Here is a 7,494-nt window from a genome sequence, read left to right on the forward strand (position 1 = left end):
TGAGAACAGATCTTTAGGGTTCGGGAGTGAGAAAAGGGAGAAAATTAAGATTTTCATTAAAAAAATGTATATTTACTATTATGCCCTTAATTTGCATTAAGATTTTAGTGATTTGCAGAAAGATGAATTGAATGAATATTTGACCCAGAATCCATAATAGACAAAAAGTCTATTATGGTTTTTTTTTTTTTTGGGGCATGGGGTGGGGGAGTCTATTCTTCTAAGCAACAATACGATTCAAGATGGATCCAAACACAAAAAAAAAATGTCAAAAAATGTGAATGAGAATGGGTACCTAAAAGACCCTAAGTGTCTCTACTCTACACTGCCAGCAAATGTCAGCACTTCTGAGCCTAATGTGCTTGTTGAGGATATTTTTATGGATAATTATACTCATATTATTGTGCCACCCTCTACTATTGTCCATCATATGATCACTCATTCCAAAGATGGAACTCGAGTTCCTGAAAGGTCATATTTTGCTTGTTACCCTCTTCGTCATGCTTTGGTAGCATTAGTTAAGTTAGATGCTGAACCAACTTGTTATTTTTAAATATCTAAATTTTCTGCTTGGCATGGTGCAATGGACTTAAATGCACTTATTGCAAATGGCACGTGGGTTCTCACTCCTTATACCAATAGACTCTTAGTCGAGTGCAAATGGATGTGTTGGATTAAAAGGAAATCTGATGGCTCTATTGAGCGTTGTAAAGCATGTCTTGTATCTACAGAAATCACTTCATAAATATGGTTTTGACTATGCTAACACTTTCATTCCTATTGTCAAAGCTATAACTATTTGGGTGATTCTTGTTTATGTTGTTTCTTCTGGTTGGCCAATAAGAAACTTGATGTTACAAATGCATTTCTTCATGGGAATATTTAGGAAGAAGTCTACATCTCACAACCACCAAGTTATATGCTGATAATTGGTTTCCTAATCATGTTTGTCCTCTTAAAATATCTTTGTATGGGTTGAAACAAGCATCTAGTATCACACTCCACTCGACAGTATCGGATCCACCCCAACTATCAATGGATGGAAGATCAAGTTACAGCCACTGTAGTAAATATCACACATAAAACCATAATCATGGGCAAAGAGTGACAAATACAATAATAAATAAGAGCAATAAATGTCAATGTCAAGTCTCCAAGGTATCTCAAACAAAATCTACAAATGAAAGGAAAGAATAATCAATCTATGGGTTTACAATCTGTTCCATGTGTCTTAAATGTTTCGATACTGCCTAACTAAGTAAAAAAAACATATAAACTATCCCTAATAGTGTCACCACACTCTCATAGGAAGTCTGGGTTCTTAGAAGGGTTGGACTCCATAGGAGCAGTTCAAACAAGAGCATGAGTCTCTATGCGCCTCGAAGTCCTCTCCTGTTGGTTTATCATATTGTTCCTCCAGCATCGAACTCTCCAGAAAAATGATTTCCTTATAACCTACACAATAATCTGAAGAAAACAAAGAATTCCACAAAGATGAGTTCCACAAAACTCAATAAGGTAAAAAATTCATATATACCAGGAGTATCATGAGATGTAGAGATGCAAAGATGCAATGTTGTCATAAGTATGTAGCTATAATACTAACCATGTCGATCTCTACCTAGGCTGTCACGCATTAAGATAGACATCAGCCTCCTTTGGGTTGTCTCGCATAGACCCCTAATGGCATCCAACCGACTTTGGGGGGTCAAGACCGAGGTATGGGGATGCAAGTCCATCCGACCATGGTATGGGTTATAGGGCCACACTCTCTCACCTTAACCATTGGTATGAGAATTGGTGCATGTTAGGGATATCTTAGCCCAATGCAAGATTATAAAAGTAGCATACTACATGTGGTCTAAATACCTTTTCTCATGCCTAGTGACCTTTTGATCCAGTATCCTTCCCCACATAGGATTTTCTAATCCTCACAGAATGGCTACCAACTGTTTGATGCCCATGAGCCCATCCCTCAACATATGCAACCTTGCCATGAATGATACGTCACTAGGCCTATGTCTCCTCACATGATGGTTATTGTAACAACCCCCATATTTTCTAACCCGAGATCCGTATTCCAGGTCCGAGAACCTGAAGGTCTAGTCGGGTGAACTTGTGGAGTGTTCGGATTGAAGCCCATGATCCATACCCTGGACCCATGGATCTGGATCCTTTATCTGAAGAGCCTGCCTTGGCTGGAATTTGGAATTCTGGAAGTCAGGTGTTGTTCAGAGATGTCCGGAATGAAGGTAAGATCTCCCCCATCTCTTCTTTAGGGCTAGGTTGGCCTTGGGTATCAACCCCCTAGTAAAAGCACCCTTGTATGGAAAATTACATGGGGCGGTTACTAGTGGTGGTCGCTCAACCTAAGCGACCGGCCCAAGCGACCGCCTGGTCTGTTTTTGGGAATTTTGCCCTATTTTGCCCCCTGACTTCTATAAAAGGCAACCTCCGTCTAATTAACGAATACTTTATTCGTGGTTGCTTATTTGGGAGGTTAGACGGCTGCAGGGAAGATCCGAAAGAGTCTCTGGAGTGCTGACAGTGACTTGGAAGTTCAGTTCTTTCCTTCTCTGACTCTCTGGCGTGAGGTATTGAATTAATCCTTCGTTTTTTACTCTCTTTGTTCGTTAATTTAGTATTAACCCTTTTTCCCTCGTCTTTGTGATTACCCCCTTGGATATTTTAACTCTCTTTTTAATCTACTTGAGATGGAATAACCGTAAACGAAACATTGTTTCCGTGAGATGGTTAATCCAGTCAAGGGGAGGGTGGGTAATCTATTGATGGTAATGGTTAGTTTTCCCTCACCCTTTTGGCTTAGGGAGTGTTTGATTCGAGACTTAGGTCAAGATTACTCGAAATCCGGATTGAAATTGAGTAATTAGAAGCCTGAGTTTCGGATTGAAACTCACTGTTTTTGGGGCGGTCACTAGTGGCGGTCGCTCAACCTAAGCGACCGGCCCAAGCGACCGGCCGGTAAATAGAGACCAATTGGTTTTTGGTTCTGATTCAAATTGATTCATTTAACTTATGTGCTACTGTAACCCTGTATATAGGTAACTACTGTTTGAAAGAAACGTCATATAATTGTTATCGGATTTCATTTTACAGACAATCTTATTATATGCAGGTAAGGACAATTCATCCTATCTCCTGAATAGACTTATAATATGTTAATCTAGTGTATATCTGAAATCATATTTCTTTACATATGCTGTTGTTTATATGTTTTGTATAGAAATCATATTACTTTACTGCTGTTTGTCTTACTTATACACATATTGTATTGATTATGGATGTTATGGATTGATGGTAGTTGGTATATGGTTCTGATAGATGAGGTATCTATTTTGGGATATCTTGGCTAGGGATATCAGGAGGCTGTGGAATGGGACACATGCCTGCTGATGTCTCCAACACTGTCTTTACTATTTGATGGCATTATTTAGGTAGAGTCTAGATTGCATGGTTAGGTACCCCACATGCTACTACCCTTTCGGTAGGGGGATTGAAACCGAGTGACCCGTGATGATAGTGATGTGACTTGGTGGTCCACTGTTAGTCATATAAATGGTAGGGTTGCATATGTTAGGGTTGGGCTCATGGATGTCCAAGGATCAGACCGGGTTTCGTGAGGAATCATGAGAGCATCCACCCCAATAATATGTGGATGACCATAGGGTTAAGGAGTGGAGTCCAACAGAGGTATCCAGTCCGTGAGGATTCTCTCTCCTAGGTTGCGAAGGATACTGAACCGAGTTGGTTGGTGCCATAGGGGATGTATCTGGACTTCATGTAGACATGTAACCAATATGACCTTGCATTGGATTAGAAACCCCGACATGCGCCAATACTCATTACCAACGGTCGTGGTAAGAGAGTGTTGACTTAACCCCCAGCCATGGAATTGAAAGCCAGGTGTGGACTTTCCCTTTTTCCCAGGATCCCTACAGAGGTAGCCAGTCCTTGCCGGATCAAAGTGATGAGACTTACCCAGAGGAGGGCTGGTGTATAACTTAAAGCATGTCAACTATTAGAGACCTGCATAGTTAGAAATCATAATATCATTCATGTTTTGCATTCATTTATATTATTCATGTATCTTGGCATTATTGGATATATTGATGGGATGTTGATTGTTTCTTACGGAGTTCTTTAGAACTCACGTCTTTATTTTGTATTGTTTATTAGCCTGCACAGAAGAAGGAACTTTACAGGAAGATGGACTGGTTTCCTATGAAGGAACCATCCCGCATGAAGAAGATGTGGCACCGTCAGTGGGAGATGGAAATAGCATGTGCGGGAGCTCCTGTACTGCATGGAGTGCGCTTATCGCACCTATTGATGATCAAAGGCGGAGGGTGGTCAGAAAGTTTGCTCGGCGAATAGAGTTGAATTGGAGAACACCTTACCTTGAGATCCATGAAAAACACTTTTTAGATTTAGAAAAGGAAACTGGGAAGAAATTGATATAACATTTTGTTTACTTCCGCTGAAACCTTTATTCCAATTTATTCATTATTTATTTCCTTTATTTATTGACATTGGAATATTTTGGACTCCTGTAATTCATTTAATTCAGTTATTGAATATTCTTTACTCTTGATTATCTTTATTTGTCTTAAATATTGTTGATAGACTAAAACCTTGGATCTTGTGACGGATCGCACCCACGGGTTGTCGGGCGGGTAACTGAGACCGACGGGTGGGGTGTGACAGTTATCGACTATTGGACGCCCACCAATGCCCTACTGCTATCACAGTTCACTACGTCCACCAATGCCCTACTACTATCACAGTTCACTTGGCTTCAATTCCCATGCCAAAGGAGTAGTAACATATACATGGGAGCATTCACCATGCATCTAGACATCCTAACATGCACAAATAGTAACTACATATAGAGTACTAGAGGCACCAAAGGCAATGGTCTAAGCCATAATCCCTAATATTTGGTGTTAGGCATACAAATCCATGCATTCCCAACCAAAAATCACACATTACCACACACCACATCAAGTAATTAAGTAAAGAACAACAATATATATTCATGACCAACATTCACATGATAAACATGCTTAAATAGTAAATCATAACACATTAAATTGAGAAGAACATGCTTCAAATAATAAAAGAGATAATATACCAATCAACCAAGCATAAGTGCAATTGTTCCCTTACTTGGTTAATGTCTCAACCCTTCTATACAAGTTGGTTTTACCCAAACCATTACCTAATCAAGTCACAACAAGTCCTATTAACATGTTCATACAATTATGTTTAAGATTTAGAATCAATTCACCCAAATCAAACTTCGAAACAAAGTCTCGGTTTGTTGAGCCGGTTGGTTGGACCAACCAACAACCTGGACCCACCACTAGGTCTATCTAGTAGAATTTAGATACAAAATTCACACTGTTAATCCCCCATCTTTGATGAGTGTAAATCACGTCTTTGAAACACCCATTAAATGTCCCAAACAAGAAAACTCAAGAAATCCTAGTTCTAGATCATATCTGAAAAGCAAGGAAGCCTTAATTGGAAGATTACGCCATCAAAACAGATACAAAACCTATTCCTCTTGTACGATCTGATTGGGATTGATGAAAAACAATGGTTTTCCAACCAAGTCATACTTCTAGTAGAGGTTTCCCTCAAAATAATCCCTTAGAATAATGGTTAAATCGAAGAAAGTAAAAGTGACTTAGTTTTCTTCCCTTCAAGATCCGAATCCTAATGGAATCATGTGGTTTTCTCTACAGAAGGTGCCTTCTCTTGCTTCTCCACATGCTCTTTGACTTTTTCCAAGCCTCTTTACTATCAAGAATATAATAATGATGAAAATCAGGGTTTAAAACCTTAAATAGGGGTTCCAGAGGTGAAAATCCCGAAATGCCCATACAATTCCAATGGACCAGCTAGGGTGGCAGTTGGTTGGTCAACCAACCCCCTAGAGCGACTGCTACCTAGTACTTTATAGTACAAAGTTGGTTTGCCTCCCTAATTGGTCCAAAACACTAGTACAAGCCTAAGGAATGTTCTAAAGGCTCTTACTTGAATTAAGGCATCTCCCAACTCTGTTGTTCGTGAGTTGGAGATCCACTTGCCCAAACCATCTGGGTTCTTATTAGATCTTCTTCCATTTTCCAACAAAATGCTAGTGCCACCATCTTCATCATCCAAATCCATGGACTCTGGGGCCAAAGCAAAGGTCTCAAGTTGGATGGCCCACGCCTTCCTCCCACTAGATGCTTGGGTTCTTAGACCTGCAATTAGGATTTCGGGTTAGGATCCTAGGTGTTATTACCCCTTGGGCTTGGTTTGAGATGCTTAGTGGATGTTATATATAGTTGGTTTTTCTGGCTCTCATACTAACACCTCATTATTTTTTCATCATTCTTCCAATGCAGGCTGATTTTTGTTCTCATCTATATAGATGATATCCTCATCACTGGTTCATCTTCTTCTCAAATTCAGCTTGTTATCCCTTGTCTTTCTTCAAATTTTTCTATCAACGATTTGGGCCTGACTCGTACTTTTTGGGAGTAGAGTTAATCCCTACATCTTCGTGGTTAATTTCAGCACCACAAAAGTATATTTATGATATACTTTGACATACAAATATGTTGGAAGCCAAACATGTCAATAATCCTATAGCTTATTCACTTCAACTTTATAGTTTTGATGGAGATCCTTCATCTAATTGATAAGTCGATTTCATGCATATTATTTTAGATGGTTAATTTATTATATTTCCATGTGTTTATAATTGCTTTATATCAATTTGCCCTAATATGATATGAAAATGAATCTGTTGCGCACCATTTCCTTTAATTTATATAATTTTGGTGATTTTATATATTTTCTAGCAAATTCTAATTAAGATGTATTACTTTTATATGTAGGAAATTATCAATCAAATCTGCAGAGATATTATCGGAAAATTTTGTAAAGAGAGTCCTAATCAGTGGCGGACCTAGGATGTAATAGTGGGGGGGGGGGAAGAATGAAAGCCAGATAATGTTTCCATTTGGGGTCTCACTTCTAAATTATTTTATTAAATTAAAGAATAGACCCACATATATTTTGTGGGGCCCACACATATTTGAAAAAAATGGTAAATTATTGATAATGATATTTTTTTTCGACAAAATATAGGTAAAATTAAAGCAACAATATAAAAAAAAAATATACACATGACTTCAACCCTAAAAAGTTAGATGCAAACCAAAATTTTCTTTGGTAGGAGATGTAAACCAATTTTTTTTTTTTTAGGTAAGAGATGCAAATCAATGGTAGTTAGTTACCTACTAACTATAGACAAAATCAAATTAAAAGAATAACAAAAAAAGAAAAGAGAAAAAGAGAAACAATAAATAAATTGAGAAAGAGACCTAATTGTGGAGTATATTGTTTTCCAAATTTTCTTAAGCCACACTTATAGAAAGGGAAGAGAATAAATAGGAAAAAAAGAGTATAGAGGAGAGA

This window comes from Hakea prostrata, chromosome 6 (assembly GCF_041222555.1).
Source record: "Hakea prostrata isolate BN-2017 chromosome 6, UWA_Hpros_2, whole genome shotgun sequence".
NCBI lineage: Eukaryota > Viridiplantae > Streptophyta > Magnoliopsida > Proteales > Proteaceae > Hakea > Hakea prostrata.